Here is a 16,043-nt window from a genome sequence, read left to right on the forward strand (position 1 = left end):
TGGGGTAAGAGAAATAGAGGGAGAACCACCTGGGAGCGGGAATCCGGGAGTAGGGATGGATCGGCTCCCGCTGCGCGTCGACCTTCTGCATTAGCCAGGTTTCAGAGGAGGGCAAGCAATCGGTCGCCCCATTCAGTTTGCCCAGCAGCTTCAGGAAGGAAAGAATAATCGCACCGGACCGGACCAGGTTGGCTTTTCTCTGCGCGGCTGTGGAATCGCACTGACTGTGTGCTGTGCGCCTCTGGGCAAATTACTTACCCTCTCTGGGCTCCAGTTTCCATCTTTGTGGTTTCTCGTGTGCGGGTGTTTTAAGGCTAAAAATAGGACGTTCTCTCCTAGGATTTCTGTGAGTCTCTGTGTGCTGGGAACCCAGGAAGCACTTCCTAAATGTTAGATGTTATTTCCCTTGGATAAACTGAGATCGGGTCTCCTGGTCCCATTTTACCCATGAGGAGATTCAGGTTCAGACAGGTTCAGTAACTTGTCCACAACAATTAGATGGAAACAACAGGATTTGAACCCAGGAAGTCGAACTCCAGAGCCAACAGTAAGGTCTAGTCCAAGTCCTACTACTTCCTAGAAGGACTGGGGGAGGGGACAGTAAACTGATTCTGAGACTCCTCTCTATCTGTGAAATGGGTACAAAAACAGTGCCTAACCCAGCCGTGGCCCGTTTGAAATGAATAAAACTAAAAAAAAAAAGACCGTACCCTTTTATGTAATGATGTTTACTTTGAATTTATATTAGTTCACACAAACACTCCATCCATGCTTTTGTTCCGGCCCTCCGGTCCAGTTTAAGAACCCATTGTGGCCCTTGAGTCAAAAAGTTTGCCCACCCCTGGCTAACCTATGGGTTATTATAAGGATTAGCAGAGCTAATACATACCATAAATGCCTCCGTCCTAGAATGTGCATGCCACAAAGGCAGGATTTATTTTTCTTCTGTTTTGTTTGCAGTTACTTCCCCAATGCCTGGCACATAGTAAATGCTCCATGAGTACTTGCTGAATGACTAAGGAACACATATAATTGCCATGTATCAATAATCCCTATTAGTTCCATGTTACTGATGAGGAGACTGAGGTTCAGAGAGGTTAGGTAACTTGCAGGATGTCACACAGGTGGTTGGTAGAGGAGTCAACATTTGAACCCAGGTCTGTTTGATCATAAAGTCTGTAGAGACTTGATGTCCAATCCAGGTTCCTTCACATCCGGGTAGGGTGAAATGTGACAAGTTATTTAACTCTTTTGTTCCTCGGTTTCCTTATGTGTAAAATGGGGACGATGGTGTGTGTTTTTCTGTATTAGCACTCAGCACAGTGCTGGCACTCAGCAGGCCCTCAATAAACACTGGCTACAGTGAATGCTGACCGCCCACTCCAAGAGGGGCTGGCACAGCAGGCGTGTCCATCTAGAGGAGGCAGGGAGGAGAGTGGAGGTCGGAGGGGGAGGAGATGACTAAGGAGCTTTCTTGTGTTCTGTGTGATCCACAGAACCAGGCCCCGTTTGCTCTCTGGAACATTCCTGAGAAGTCTCCCCACCACCACCACCACCACCCCCCAGTGCTCAGTGCAAAAGGAGGGGTGTCACCTGGTGTCCTGCTCTCCATCCAGTGTAGAAGGAGGCTGTCATGAGAACCTGCTACCCTTTTGTTGTATAAACAGGGAACAAAGTCCTCTCCGCTTCAGTTGATTCTCTGCTAGCAGATGAGGCTTTTGGGAGGAGGATTCAGGTGGCAAGGGCAGTTATGCAGTGGTTATTCCAGCTGGATCTGGGTTCCGATATCATCTCTAAAAGTTCCAGCTCTGGGACTTTGGCAAGTTGCTTTCAGAGCCTCATCTGTTGAATGGACACAGGGTTATTGGAAGGCTCATCTGAACTCATGTCTAGACAGCATTTAGCACACTATCTGGACCACGATGCATGGCAGCTACTGTTGCTCATGTTATTGGAAGCTTGGGACCTGCTGCTGTGCAGGTAACACGCTCCGAGGAGGGCTAAATAAAGTGCCCTTTCCTGGAACTCCTTCTCGTCTAGAGAGTCTCATTCCAGGGATCCCCCACCTGTCAAATCCTTGGAGTTTTGTGCGCCCTAAAGTGTGCCAAGGCAGTTCCTGGGGACAGTAAAGCTGGCATGTGAAGGGAAGGGCACCTTGCTCTCTGTGTAGGAAACTCCGTCCTTTGATGTGGGCACTTGGTGGGGGTAGGGAATCCTAGCCTTGTAATATTATTTGAGTCGTTAACGTTGTTCCGTTTACTCTGTGCCAGGCATTGTGCTAAGCCCCAGCTCTAGTGATCTGTGGAACGTGGGCTCCAGAGCCAGGCTGCCTGAGTTCTAATCCTGCTTCTGCCACTTTTTAGCTGTGTGACTAGGGGCGAAGTTACTCTACCTCTCTGTGTTTCAAATCTGTAAAATGGGATGATTGTGATATACCCAATAACAGAGCTGCTGTGGGGATTAAGTATAAGCAACATATATATGGTGATAAGAACAACGTAATGGTAAACGTTATCCACTTATATATGTTATGACTGTCTTCACTTTGCAGCTGAGGAAACTGAGCACAGCTCAGGGAAATTAAGACATTAAAAGCGCTATCCTGCCCTAGCTGGCTTGGCTCAGCGGATAGAGCGCCAGCCCTGGTCGGGGTGCATGTGGAAGGCAACCAATTGATGTGTCTCTCTGCCTTGAAATGTGGCTGGTTCCGCGCTGCCTGTCCTTTTTTCAATTTATTTATTTGTTTATTTCTTTTTAATATATTTTTATTGATTTCAGAGATGATTCTCTGTGTGTGTGTGTGTCTCCCGCTCCCTCTTACTCTCTCTAAAAATCAATGGGAAAAATATCCTCAGGTGAGGATTAACTAAAGCGCTACCCTTTCTTCTCTCGCAATGGCCCATTGTTTCCCATTCCACTTCCCTCATCTTAATTCATGCCTGTCCTCCCACGCCCAGGTTCCTTCGTCTGCCCCTGTCTAGGATCTCTGTTTCCCATGTCTGGGGCTCCCAACATCTGCTGCCAGAAAGTTCTCTCTCTTCTTCTGTTTTTATAAATTGATTTTTTTTTTGAAAGAGAGAAAGAAAGAGAGAGAGAGAGAGAGAGAGAGAGAGAGAGAGAGAGAGATGGGTTTGTTGTTCCATTTATTTATGCAATTTTTGCCTGATTCTTATATGTGCCCTGACCAGTAGTTGAACCCACAACCTCCGCGCATCCAGACTACGCTCTGACCACCTGAGATACTTGGCCAGGCTCTCTGCTTTACTTCCAAAACTTTAGTTCCCCAGTGACCTTGGAACTAGTTCTTTTTCTTTTTTCTTTTCTCTTCAGCTGAGACAGAAGAGATGATTTATTGTACACATTGCATTCAACCACAACTGAGAACAGAACTAGTGCAGAATGTCACAGGTCCAGGGCAAGGGACCAAAAGGAACTGTTTTGTATGAGCGAGGTGGGTCTCTCAAAAGGTGGTTGCCGAGATCAGATGGCGATGTATGTTGTAGATCGGCTGAAAGTTCTCGACACTAGGCATGCATTCCAATAATTTGTACCAGGGCCCCAGGCCTCTGGCTTCCCTCATTTCTGCCCCAGTGATTTCCATGGTGCACAAGCTAATGGTTGGACCTTGGCCTCGTCTTTCTTCTTCTGCGCTTCAGCCTGCCCATTCACTGCTTCCTCCACTTAGCTCTCACGGGCGCAAAGGTTTCTAAGAACATGGTGCCAAGGTCAAGGAAGCCTAGTTCTTTTCTATTATCTGATTAAAAACATTGTGCATGTACAAGTTACTTTAAAAGATTATGCCTAGCCCTAGCCGGCTTGGCTCAGTGCATAGAGCGTCAGCCTGCGGACCGATGGGTCCCAGGTTCGATTCTGGCCAAGGGCACATGCCTGGGTTGCAGGCTCGATCCCCAGTAGGGGGTGTGCAGGAGGCAGCCGATCAATGATTCTCTCTCATCATTGATGTTTCTATCTCTCTCTCCTTCTCCCTTCCTCTCTGAAATCAATAAAGAAATATATTTAAAAAAAAAAAAGATTATGCCTATAGCCCTGGCCAGGTAGCTCAGTTGGTTAGAGCATCATCTCCATACACCAAGATTGTGGGTTCAATCCCTACCCCTCTCTCTCTCTCAAATCAATAAATAAAAAGAAAAACAAATGTATGTCTTATAAGAATATTTGCAGAGGATGTGAGAAGCTCTGCAATTTCATCCTCTGGTGATAATCATTGTTTTGATTTTCATGTATATTTTGAGTTCTCCCTCCAGACATACTAATATAGATTTTTAAAATTTGTCTTAAAAAACGAGATCATGCTATCCAAACTGTGTGTGATTCACAGCAGTAAATTTTCCCAAAATTTAATTTATTTTTTGAATGTTACACCTCTGCACGGTATAAAATCCAAGAGATGGCTGGCAAATATTGAAAAAAATCTCTCTCTTCGTTCTCACTCCAGAAGCTACCTCACTCACCAATTTACACTCCACCTGCAGACAAAGAAAGAAACATGTAATTACAGTTTGTAGGGCGAATTTTGTGTCATAAGCCACAATACTTTATAGTCGTAAAGTGCTAGTCAGGATATGATTAAATCAGCCTGCCTTGAACTGTGGCTGGTTCCATGCTGCCTGTCCTTTTTTCAATTTATTTGTTTGTTTATTTATTTTTAATTGATTTCAGAGAGGAAGGAAGAAGGAGAGAGAAATAGAAACATCAATGATGGGAGAGAATCATTGATCGGCTGCCTCCTGCACACCCCCTTACTGGGGATCCAGCCTGCAACCGGGGTATGTACCCTTGACCAGAACCAAACCTGGGACCCTTCAGTCTACGGGCCGATGCTCTATCCACTGAGCCGAACCGGCTAGGGCCGCTGACTGTCCTTTTATTCCTGGAAAGGATGCCATCATAATTGTGAAGTTAAACCTGTAAGGTCTGAATGTTGCCCCCGGGGCTAAGTCTGCAGAACAAATTGGCCAGTGCCTGAGGGTGTCTTGTGGAGCATCATGTTCTAGAAAAAATGCTTTAGTGAATAAATAGAAGGATAGTCTCTTTCCACTCCACCTCCCTCCCTGTGGGGAAAAAGAAAACACACACCCCACAATATGACTTACTTCCTTATGGTATCCAAGAAATAAAAGTATTTTCTAGAAAGGACTTTGTTCTCTTACTGCACTGATGCCAAAGAATATTCATGAGAAGTTCAGGAAGAAAGAAATGCACAATTTGGTCCCTGAGCTAGGGCTTCTTCTCCTCTAACCCGAGACACAGAGGCCATGGAGCAGCCATGATGTTGGGGGTCGAGGACTGACCTGCGTTTAATGGGTGAGACCCAGTTATTCATTGGCCGGCAAAGGGAGACATGATAACCAGGGTGGCATAAAATGGTCAGGAGCTCGTAAACGTCCCCTCCCTGGGAGCCCAGCCACGTGACTAAGATTAAACAGGGCTGTGTTTAAGGCAGAATAAGACTAACTCAGTAATAAAAGAGGACCCACTACCTCTGCAGAGTGGAGAGGAAATGCCTGCGTGTTCCCACAGGTAAGAGAGGGTACTTTGCGGGGGGAGACACAGAAATGATGGGGAGCCCGTGTGAATGTGTCATGGAAGGAGAGCAAAAATGGGGGCTGTCCTGTAGCTAATCACCAGATGCCAGGAACAGAAAAATGCACGATAAATATTTGTTAGAGGAAAGAATGACTGTGGGGAAGTCGCAGGCAAAGGAGCGTGTGTTGGCTTGAAGAGAAAGCTCTACAGCTGTCTGCCTGAATCAGAATCTGGACTTCCCTGAGTCCTAACTGTGAGTTACTGTATTTTTCTGGCCTCAGTTTGCTTGTCTGCAGAATGGGCAGTATGCTCAGAGCACCCACTTGCACAGGTGGATATTAGAGCTAATAAGAAAATATGGTGCACTGTAAGCACTCGATACATTTTCCCTTTAACTCCTCCTCTTCTCCTCATACTCCTTTTCTTCCTCTGATAACCAAGCTATTGATGGTGATGATCACCGTTCAGAGAGGCAGGGATTGGAATCCCATTCTGCCTCTGTTTAAGCCTTGTGACTTTGGACAAATGGCTTAACCTCTCTGGGCCTCATTGTAATCATTATAAAGTGGGGGTAGTAAATCCTTTCCATAAAGTTGCTTGAGGGTTCAGTTGCTAATGCGTGGGAAGGCATAGCACATGAGAGGGCATAGCACCGGCCTAGCGCTCAAGGAAGTTCTGGGTAAATGGTCCTGTCTTTATGCTTTATTACTCTGGGAGGACACAGAGTCATCAGGTTCGAGGTTTGAACATCTTTTTTAAAGCGCGGTGAGTCACTGAATGTTTGCCAGGAGTTCCTGGAATGGTGGTGGGAGATAGGGCTATTTTACAGCTCAGGTTATTTCCTAGAGTGGAAATCCCAGCTGAGGGAATGCTAATCGTTAGGTAGGTCATTTCTAGGAAGGACACTCCTTAATCATCGGGGAAGAAATAAGGAGCGGGGTGAGATTTCTGTGTTTTTACCAGAACAAACTAATTCCGTTTCCTATGGCATTTGAATCTGGGTGGGTATCACTTAAGAGAATTGTAGGCCCATGGTTACGGTTCCCAACCTGGCCTGTATCAGCACCCCCAATAAATGCAAACTAGTGGCTTTCCAACGGAGACAGAGACTTGCTTTATAAATCTTACAATCGCAGGAAAGTTCTCAACGTGAGACGAGGTCGGGGAAGGAAAATGATTTTATTTGCCACAAGAATGTCATTCCCAAGGTGGGATGACAGTACCTGGCAGCGTGAGACTCACAAACACCTGGATTTTGGGGTCCTGCCTGCCAGTCAGCATGGAGCTAAGCCAAATTGGAGCAAAAGGATAAATCAGTCATCTTGATCCGGTCTTTATTGAAAATGTGGACATTTCGGTTCATCATGGATTTTTGTGTTATTTTCTACTTTTAAAAATATTGCTTTAAACTATTTATCTTGATTACTGGGGTTTTTGGTATCCCTACTGTTAGCCCTGATGCCAATGACACCGAATCTAGAAACTTGCCAAGTTTAACATCATATTTACCTATCATGAGCAAAAAGATGACCAACATCAAGATGTGAATGTGGCCCTGGCCAGTGTTGCACAGTGGTCAGAGCATCAGCCCATGCACCAGAGGATTGTGGGTTTGATTCCTAGTCAAGGGCACGTACCTGGCTGGTGAGTTCGCTCCCTACCCCCTGTCGGAGCATGTGGGGAAGGCAACCAGTTGGTTGATGTGTCTCTTTCACATCAATGTTTCTCTCTCTCTCTCTCTTTCTCTCTCTCTTCCCTCTCCCCCTCACCCCCTACCTCCCTTCCACTTTCTCTGAAAAGCAATAGAAAAACTATTCTCAGGCTCTTGCTCATCCCCTGTGAGATGGCATAACTTGCACCGACTGCTTTTCAGCGCTGTTGAGATTTCTTTCCAGTGTCTTTTTGTCTTGTTTCCGCTTAATCTCAAGCAATTTTTCAACGGAGTTTGGCTGAGCACAGGATCTTCAATCCTCTACCTCCCTTCCACTTTCTCTGAAAAGCAATAGAAAAACTATTCTCAGGCTCTTGCTCATCCCCTGTGAGATGGCATAACTTGCACCGACTGCTTTTCAGCGCTGTTGAGATTTCTTTCCAGTGTCTTTTTGTCTTGTTTCCGCTTAATCTCAAGCAATTTTTCAACGGAGTTTGGCTGAGCACAGGATCTTCAATTAAGAGTCATTTTTCCTCAGAACTTTTCGGGCTTGGGGATGGCCTCCCCGTAGCTGAGGGCAAAGCCCAGACCTCTCTTTGGATAAGGTTACATTCTTTGCTACACGGTGTTCACCCTAAAATCAAAGGGCACCCTGCAGGTCCCAGAGTGGAAGCAGCCTGCTTGTTGAGGTTAAATATGCTCATTGTTGCTGCCCAGCCTGTGCAGCCAACCCTTACCTGCCTGCCTGTGCCTGGCACCTCCCTGGCACTGGGCCGGGTGGAATGTCCCACCTCTGCCTGTCTCCCCTGGTGCCCCTTCTGATCTGCAGTTTCCTCCACCCTGGCTTATCCATCCATGCATCCACTCACTTTCTGAATTTTGGAAAGTCATGGTCATCTCTAGTCTTGTTCTTTACGTTGTTAATGGATTTATTCCCGGTTGTGTACCTTTTCTGTAACTTCACTGAGACTTTCGGAAGGCAGGCTCAGGCTACCATCTTGAAGCAGATTGGAGGGGTTTTTTTTGTTGTTGTTGTTTATATGTTCTGAATACGATAGGATTTTTAGCATTTTGTTCCTTCCCCCTGAACCATTTCAAGAAATTTGTTTTGTGACCCATCAAGGACGAATCAAATTTGTCCTGTGGCTCAATGAAGGCAGGCGGGATTTGGAGTTCTGTGGACCTAGGTTCTAGCCCTGGATGTGGACAAGCCGTTTAACTTCCAGTGAGTTACTTTATGTCTTTGGAAACGATAAAGCACAATGATGCCAATTTTGGAATCAGTTTACCTGGTTTTATAACCAAGCTCCACTTCTTACTGGCTGTGTTTCCTGGCCAAGTTGCTTAGCCTTTCTGTGCCTCAGTATCCTTCTCAGTAAAACAAGGGTAATAATAGCACCTATGGTAATGATTTAATGGGCTAACACCTGTGAGGTCCCCATAGCAGTGGCTGGCACGTACATATTAGTTGTTTTGTCATCCTTGGTTTGTGCTTTTGTTTTTCTGTCTGCAAATCAAAACCAATAATACTTAGGTTGTGTTATATGTGTGTTTAAATAGGCAATATAAGGACTATTATATTATGGGGAATTGAATTAGTCTGATTAAGAATTAAGGTTCTAGCCTGGCTGGCGTGGCTCAGTGGTTGAGGGTCGATCTATGAACCAGGAGGTCACAGCTCCATTCCCGGTCAGGGCACATGCCTGGGCTGTGGGCTTGTTCCCCAGCTTTGGGGTGTGCAGGAGGCAGCCAATCAATGATCCTCTCTCATCATTGATGTTTCAATCTCTCCCTTTCTCTCTCTGAAATAAATAAAAAATATATATATTTTAAAGGTGAGAATGCCTAGACACAGAGGGCTTTAAGGTTTATCGGTTTTCACTGCTCCTGGCAGGATTCTGAGCACAGGAACCGTGGGAAGGGGGCAGGAGGGCTCCTGAGCACATTAGACCATTCTCTGTATCTTTGCCGTGCCTGGGTGGTGCCCTTCATGGGCTTAAAGTTCATGTTTCTTTTTCAGCCTCTGACACTTTCTCATGCGCTTAACCAGCTACAATCTATATTCCTCTTGCATTCATAAAATACAACTCTCTTTCCTTGTGAATTAAGTAAATATCTTCAAAGCGTAGTAAATTCCTTGGTGAAGGGAAAACACAGAGAGAGAACAAGAAGACATACCCATTTTATTTTATTTAGATTTTTCAGCTCCTATTCATAGCTTTGATATTGGTTCTTGCACACACAGACCTTAGTTTAGAAGGGTCCAAACCTATGTCGACGGATGTGCCTGGGTGAGAGGCGGAAGCACGCTCTGGAAAGCTCTGTGGGCCATGCATTGACAAGCGTGTCGTTATGGGAGGGTTTTGTTAAATGGGTGATTAGAGGTTATGCCCTCACATGCTTTTCAGAAACTGTTGCCTTTATAAACATTGCCTTTATTTCCTTGTTCTAAATATCATACACGGCAGGTAAAGGATTTAAGGCGTTTGTTTGTAGTGGCATGGATGATGAAAGCCCGACTAATCGTTAAGCTAACATGACAAATCCAGAAGGAACAACGAAGTCTTTGCAAACCAAACCTGGGTCTCTGCTGAAATGTAGGTGTGTTTGTGTGGGATGGCCTGGTGCCTGGGCAACCTCTCGGGGACGTGTAGTAGCCTTTGTGTTGGAAATGACTTTCTGAGATCAGGAGGAAGGAATCGAGGCTTCCAGAGCTGTGGTGATGAAAGCTTCGTTGAAAAGAGATGTCTGGGATGAGCCATTTCTTTTGGCTCAAAAGAAAAAAAAAATATTTTCTCTTCCTTTTCAGGAATTCTTAGAAGCATAGACTGGTAGTGTGTGTGTGTGTGTGTGTGTGTGTGTGTGTGTGTGTTGGGGAAAGAGGGCAAGGATGCGGATGCCTTATTGTATAATGTCCATTGTTTCCCCAAATTTAGTAATTTGCATTCTACTTTCATAATCTTTTCCCCTTTTCTTGCCATGCATAGTAATGTTTATCTATTCTTTTTTACCTAATAGATTTGTTTTAAAAGGAAACTGATGTCATTATTAAATGGGAAACTTGTACCACTAGCTTATAAATATAGGTGACTATATATTTATATGCATACATACATATAGTTCAAACCAAACTGTGTTATTAAATTCCAGCTAAATTGTGCTGAGTGTGAGAAGCTACATTCTGTGCAATTCCATTTATGGGACATTTTGGAAAAGGCAAAACTGTAGGATCAGTGATGGGCAAAGGGTGGGAGGAGGGGTTGATTTTAGAGGGGTGGCCCGAGGGAGCTTGGGGGGATGAAACTGCTCTGTAACCTTATTGTAGGGGTCGTTATGCATGTGTTCAAATTCATAGAACTATGCACCAAAAATATTTCACTGTATGCTATTTTAAAAATGAAATAGTTAAGTTCTAGTCCTATGTTGTGGCCTGAAGAAGTTCTGAGCTTGGAGCCTTGCTCCATCTTTGTGGATAAAGAGACTATGGCAAATTCAGAGAGGTGCTAAAAAGTTAATAGCACCAACGGAGACTTTCCCTGGTTGTTAATTTGAAATATTGAATGAAAATTTAAAAAGAAGGAACTATCCCTGGGAAATTCTTTGTTATTTTCTACCAGGGAAATGATCCTTGCAAGAATCCCTGAACTTGTTTGGAACCTTCAGTTTATGGGCTGTATTTGTGCCAAATATGGATCCAGGCATGAGTAACCCCTCCCTTCCCTTTTCCGCTCCCCCCAGAGTAGTCCAGCTGATGCCAGTGTAGGTTTATTTCCCTTCCCGCTGGCTGAGGGTGGCCGCCACCAAGATGGACTCCAGGTGATGGATGAGATGAATGAGAACTTTGTGGGACAACATTCATTCATTCATTCATTCATTCATTCAACAAGGCTGAGTGCCTTCTACACGTCAGGCATGGTATTAGATGCTGGGGATAAAGTGAGCAACATAGAATAACCCCTGCCCTTACAGAGCTTTCAGTCTGGTGGAGGATAAATATTGAACAATATGTACACCAAGTTAGTATATAATTACAAGTTATCCATATATATACAAGCCTAAGTGACCATTCGACCTTTCAACCAGTAGCTATGACATGCACTGACCACCAGGGGGCAGACGCTTAAGGCACAGGCATGGAAACATGGAACAGACTGATGAATCTCAGAGGGAAGGGGGGGAGGGGGGGAAGAGATTAACCAACTATCTTATATGCATACTAGAGGCCCAATGCATGATTCCTGCACTGGTGGGGTCCCTTGGCCTGGCCTGTGGGGATCGGGCCAAAACCAGCAGTCTGACATCCCCTGAGGGGTCCCAGATTGCGAGAGGGTGCAGGCCAGGCCGAGGGACCCCACTGGTGCATGAATCCATGCACTGGGCCTCTAGTTAGTACATAATTAAGTCCTTTGGGAAAAGGGCAAGATGATACAAAGAGACCTTCAAGGGAACTATTTAGATGTGTGTGTGTGTGTGTGTGTGTGTGTGTGTGTGTGGCGGGGGGTTGGGGTAAGATGCCCCTCTGTGAAAGAGAAGTTAGCCACACCAAGAATGGAGGGGAAAGCATTTTAGGCAGAGGGAACAACATGTGCAAAGGCCATCACTCAGGAATACAGCCCAGTGTTTTAGTGCAGGGGTTGGCAAACTATGCTATGACGCTCAAATGTGGCCTTTAACCTAAGAGTGTTTTTTAAAAAATGTTTTTAAATTATTGACAAAAGAATAATAATTAATGACACGTGAAAATTGTGACATTTAAGTTTTGGTGTCCATAAACTGGAACACAGACACACCCACTCAATTACGTCAGCTGTCTTTGTCAAGTGCAGGTGGGGTTGGAAAAGTGTTCAGGGCAGTTGGGTTTTTATTTTCCTTGTATTGCTGTGATGGATGTCATGTTAAACATTTCAGTGATGGCTTTATTGTGCTTGTTTTGAGGCTTTAAGTAAATGGGACAGTTCAAAAACTCAATACGTTTTGATTACAGCAAATTTTGACTTATTTTAAAGCCTGCATAACTTATTTGGGGATTGAGCAAAAAAACCATTCACATAGTCAGCTTATCTCAGCTTTTTCTCTTCCCTTTTCCCCCCACCGTGCTTGTGTTTTACTCTAAAATTTTTAAAAACTGGGTTTCATGTTTAAATTACTGCAATTTGGAAAAATTCTTGTCTCCTTTTTTGCCTTTACTGTTCTTTTTTTTTAAATTTTTTTTCAATTTATTGATTTTTTTACAGAGAGGAAGGGAGAGGGATAGAGAGCCAGAAACATCAATGAGAGAGAAACATCGATCAGCTGCCTCTTGCACGCCCCCCACTGGGGATGTGCCTGCAACCAAGGTACATGCCCTAGACCGGAATCGAACCCGGGACCCTTTAGTCCGCAGGCCGACGCTCTATCCACTGAGCCAAACCGGTTCTGGCATACTGTTCTTTTTTAAATTGTAGTAAAATATACATAACATTATATTTATCATCTTAACCATTTTTAAGTGTGCAGTTCAGTAGTGTTAAGTACTTTCGCATCGTTATGCAACCAATCTCCAGACCTTTTTTATCTTGCAAAACTGAAACTCTATACCTATTAAACAACTCCCTGTTTTGTATTTCTGTGCGTCTAACTACTCTAGATAACTCACACAACTGGAGTCATACACTTTCTGTCTTTATCTGACTGGCTTATTTCACTTAGCATAATGTCCCTAAGGTTTAACCATGTTGTATCCTGTGTCAGAATTTCATTCCTTTTTTAAGAATGTAAAATTTTTATTTTATTTTTTCCATCACCATTTATCCCCTCTATATCCTCTTCCACCTCTACCCACTCCCCCCTCCCCCGACACACACAATAATTTCATGCCTTTATAAGAATGAATAATAATCCATTGTGTGGCTACACCAATTTTGTTTATCCATTCGTCCATAGATGAACACTTGAGTTTCTTTCACTTTTTGTTTTTTTGTAAATCTCTTTGAAACCATGCTTTTGATACTTTTGGATATATACCCAGAAGTAGGAATGCTGAATCGTGTGGCAATTCTATTTTTAATTATTTGAGGAACCACCATATTGTTTCCCATTGTGGCTGTACCATTTTACATTCCCACCAATAGTGCACAAAGGTTGCAAATTGTTCACATGTTTACTAACAGTTCTTATTTTCTGTGGGGGGTTTTCCATATTGGCCATCCTAATGGATATGCGGTGATATCTCATTGTGGTTTAGATTTGAATGTCTTAATAATTAGTGATGTTGAGCACCATTTCATATACTTGTTGGCCATTTGATTATCTTCTTTGGGGAAATGTCTATTCAAGTCCTTTGCCCAGTTTTTCATCTGGTCACTTGTGGGGGGTTTTTTTGTGGCTGCATCATAGGAGTTCTTTCTATCTTCTGGATACTAACCCGTGATCAGATATGTGATTTGGAATTATTTCCTCCCATTCCATGTGTTGCCTTTTCACTCTTTTGATTATGTCCTTTAATGCACAAATTTTGATATAGTCCAATTTGTCTACTTTGACTTTTGCTGCCTGTGCTTTTTTCAACATCTAAGAAATCACTGCTAAATTCAATGTCATGAATCTTTTGCCCCGTTTTCTTCTAAGAGTTTTATAGTTTTAAGTCTTACTTTTTTAGGCTTTGGATCCATTTTCAGTTAAATCTTGTATACGGTGTAGGGTACGAGACCAACTCCAGTCTTCTACGCATAGATGTGCAGTTTTCCCAACACCGTTTGTTGAAAAAGCTGTTCTTTCCCCATTGAATGGTCTTGACAGCCTTGTAGAAAATCGTTTGACCCTTTAGAAGAGGGTTTATTTCTGGATTCTCTGGTCTCGTCCACTGGTCTATGTGTCTGTCGTTATGCCAATTCTTGCCTCTTTTTACACCACTTTGTTCATTGTTTTTCTTTTTCTTTTTTTAACCCTCACCCAAGGATATTTTCCCATTGGTTTTTAGAGAGAGTAGAAGAGAGAGGGAAAGATAGAGAGAAATATTGATGTGAGAGAAGCACATTGATTGTTGCCTCCTACATGAGCTCCGATCAAGGCCCGGAGCCTACAATCGAAGTACATGTCCTTGACCTGAATCAAACACGGGTCCCTTCGGTCCACAGGCCAACGTTCTATCCACTGAGCCAAACCGGCGAGGGCTCATTGTTTTCTTTTCTTTGTTTTGTTTTTTTATGCAAAAAAGCCTTTTTTTTTTTCCTCCTGGATCAAAATTGTGATATTTCTGTTATCTATCTTTAACGGGGGAGAAAAACTCTGCCTCCATTTCCCCTTCTACTTGAGCAATCTTCATGGATTGTTTGAATGATGTAAGTAACTAAATAAGTAAATTAAAAAGTGAGGAAGTCAGTCTACTAGTATGTGGGAGATGGTCAAGTGTAGTTAAGAAAATTATGTTAAAGTCCTTGCCCTGCCTACTATCTGTGAAATTTGGAGAAGTTACCAAGTCCTCTAAACCTCAATTTCCTCATCCATGTAATGGGAGCATGAAGAGTCCCTCGCGCTGAATCGAGTGCAGATTCTGGGCAAGTATGTGCATACATTGCTCCATACCTGGCTCAGAGTAAGCAGTAGAATTTATGCCTCAAAAGTACACATTTCCTTACTCTGTCTATTTCACTTCCTAACTTAGATCTCACTTTCATCCAAAATGTCCACTTCTTTCTCTTTAATGAGAAAGTCTCCCATCTGATTCCCTTCCTTTTTTATTTTTTCTATAAATTTTCTTCACATCATTGACTTAGAGAGTTGGACAAGCCCTTCTGGACCTCTCCTGTTCATGTCAGTTAACTGGTCATTGTCAAACACAGAGTGGGTGGGGGAAGTGGTGATTTTGTCTCCTGAAGACATTTGGCAGTGCCTGGCCCTAGCTGGTTGTCACAACTTGAGGAGGGTGCTGCTGGCACCTGTAGGCAGAGACCAGCGCTGCTGCTAAACATACGATGATGCACAGGACAGCCCCACAGCAGAGAATTATCTGGCCCCAAATGGCAGTACTGCTGAGAAAGAAACACCTAGTTTAACGGAAGCTAATCCTGCTGGCTTTGTTTTCCTATATTAGCGTCTTACACTTGCCTTTTTGCAAGCTGCATTTGATACTGACCGAGTGTAATCCAGAGAAAAGGAGAAAAGGTCAGTTTGGGGACTATTCCTGGTTATCCTTCTGAGGTGACAATGTGAAAATGAATACGCTACTTATCTGTAGCTGTTAGGAATTAGTACGACGTCTTGGGGCCCATCGTCCTTAGGAACTGAAAACACGGAAACCAAACAACCTGGCAAAACCACTTCCAGGTCTCTTCCTTGGAGAAGTTTTTTTTTTTCATGAACACAAAGAGATGGCAGCTGGGATGCACTCTGATCATTTAATAGTGAAAAATGGGAAACGGCCTAAATGTCCATCAGTAGGAGAAGCACTAAATATGCTGGTCATATAATGGAATAGTGCACAGCCATTAAGATGAACAAACTTCTAGTAACTAGCCGTAGTTACTAGAACTACCAACATGGAGAGATCGCAAAGCCAATTTTATGTTTTTTAAAAAAGGCAAGTTGCAGAAAATATGTAGGATATGAAATAGCCATAGACACAGCCTTTATGCGTGAAGCGACAGTATTGTCACGTATTGACACACATATGTGCCTTCACTCGTTTCCTGGGGCTGCTGTAACAAGGTACCACCGCCTGGGTGGCTGACATAACCAAAACGTATTGTCTCACAGTTCTGGAGGCTGGAAGTCTGAACACAAGGTGTTGAGCGGGTAATGGTCCCTCTGACGCCTGTAGAGGAAGGATCCTTACTTGCCTCTTCCAATTTCTGGTAGCCCCGGACTC

The 16,043-nt window shown here is 43.8% G+C and overlaps 1 protein-coding gene across 2 annotated transcripts in view; it reads left to right on the plus strand.

The window, feature by feature from the left end:
- The first annotated feature begins 3,363 nt into the window (after positions 1-3,363).
- Positions 3,364-16,043, plus strand: part of TMC5 (transmembrane channel-like 5) — a 65,339-nt gene continuing 52,659 nt past the window's right edge. For both annotated transcript variants that reach the window (XM_014544426.1, XM_014544428.1), the window contains exon 1: positions 3,364-3,451. The gene's annotated coding sequence lies outside the window, so the exon portion shown is untranslated. The remainder of the gene's footprint in view (positions 3,452-16,043) is intronic.

The sequence above is a fragment of the Myotis brandtii genome, unplaced genomic scaffold (genome assembly GCF_000412655.1).
Source record: "Myotis brandtii unplaced genomic scaffold, ASM41265v1 scaffold363, whole genome shotgun sequence".
Lineage (NCBI taxonomy): Eukaryota > Metazoa > Chordata > Mammalia > Chiroptera > Vespertilionidae > Myotis > Myotis brandtii.